Here is a 2,102-nt window from a genome sequence, read left to right on the forward strand (position 1 = left end):
CCTTCTGTTCCTTGCTCTCGTGGAGCCACGGACCTTGCTCGCTGCGCCAGATGTTGGGGTCTGCGTGTTTCCTAAACAAAGGAATGAACACACAAGACAACACAAGACAAGACAAACATGGTGGCCACCTCGAATGTTGTGCTCTACTTTATTTTATACAGTCGTTTGTGGAATGTTGCCAAGTCACAAGACACATTGTTATTTTTCTGACCTTTCCCTGACTTTCTGGATTTTCAAGATGTTTACACATAAACAAGCCCCCAGGGTCTGCTGTTAGCAGCTGGCTCCTTTGCCCTCCCTGTTTGCAGGGAAGGAATGCCCTGCTTCATTTGCAAGAGCAGGACTTATCGGGAACATCTCCTTTGCGAGCACGTAGTCCTCTACACCCAAGTCTTTGCCATTGTAAATAGTGCTGCAATAAACATACATGTTCATATATGTTTATAACAGAATGCTTTATATTTCCTTGGGTATATATCCAGTAATGGTATTGCTGGGTCAGGTGGTTCTTCTGCTTCCAGATCTTTGAGTAATCATCACACCATCTTCCACAATGGTTGAACTAATTCACCCTCCTACTAACAGTATAAAAGCATTCCTTTTCCTCCATGATGTCATGAGTATCTATCATTTCTTGACTTTTTAATACTAGTCATTCTGACTGGTGTGAGATGGCATCTCACTGTGGTTTTGTCTTGCATTTCTCTAATGATCAGTTATTTTGAGCTTTTTTTCATACATTTGTTGGTTGGATGTTTGTCTTCTTTTGAGAAGAGTCTATTCATGCCCTTTGCCCACTTTTTGATGTGGTTTATTTTTTTTCTTATAAATTTGTCTAAGTTTCTCATACATACTGGATATTAGACCTTTGTCAGATGGCTAGATTGCAAAAATTTTCTACTATTCTGTAGGTTGTTTGTTCACTCTGATGATAGTTTCTTTTGCTATGTAGAAGCTCTTTAGTTTAATCAGATCTCATTTGACAATGTTGGCTTTTGTTGCAATTGCTTTTGGTCTTTTTGTCATGAATGGTATTGCCTACATTTTCTTCTAGGGATTTTATGGTTTGAAGTTTTATATTTATGTTTTTAATCCACCTTGAGTTGAGTTTTGTATATAATGTAAGGAATTGGTCCAGTTTCTGTTTTCTGCATATGGCTAGCCAGTTCTCCCAGCACCATTTATTAAGTAGGAAACCCTCTCCCTCTTGCTTCTTTTTGTCAGGTTTGTCAAAGATCAGATGGTTGTAGGTGTGCAGTCTTATTTCTGGGTTCTCTATTCTGTTCCATTGGTTGATGTGTAACACATAATTTTAAAACTAAAATAATACCAAGCATTCATTATCTTTCACCAGACAATCCAATTCTATACTTTCCTTGAATTGCTCTCTGTATCCTATTATTTTTTAACATTTTAAACCAGGTCTTTTCTGCTCAAGGTAGCTAGAGTATGTAGATTTTACATATATACAGATGAGCACTGAGTAATATGTGAAGATTGGCTGAAGTCAAATTCTTTGTACTTTTATCTTTATTCAATAGGAAATTTTGAAATGAAAAGTAGGAGGACATAAACAAATAAATGCTACAATCTTGCAGAAACTTGCAGTGCAGTTTTAGAAGCTGTAAAATAGCACTGACTTAAGAAGGACATCTGAACTATAAAGTAACCGGCCACTAAACCATGTCATTTGCTATTCTCTAGGATTACCATGTTCTACTGAGTCCCTTTGAATCATTTGTCACTGCATGTTTAGAACATCTGCATTTGCCCTGGATACTTGTTGTATCTGGTATTAGGAATGATATGTATTAGTGGTGGGAGAGCTGCCTATTTTGCTGTAATAAAGGCTGTGCTGATGTTGTATAAAATTTCATCCATTAATTCACTCAAAAATGTTATTAGATACTGAATATCTGCCAAGCAGTTTCAGGCACTGGGAATATCAATTAATAAAATCAGTAAAAACCTGTGCTCTCATAAAGCTTAATTCTGGTGGAGGGTACAGGGAATGCACAATAAAATAAGTAAAATAAGTGAAACATATGGAATGTTAAAGAGTAGTAATGTTAAGTGTAAACTAAAATAGAAAAGGGGAATGG

The sequence above is a fragment of the Mandrillus leucophaeus genome, unplaced genomic scaffold (genome assembly GCF_000951045.1).
Source record: "Mandrillus leucophaeus isolate KB7577 unplaced genomic scaffold, Mleu.le_1.0 Scaffold1027, whole genome shotgun sequence".
NCBI lineage: Eukaryota > Metazoa > Chordata > Mammalia > Primates > Cercopithecidae > Mandrillus > Mandrillus leucophaeus.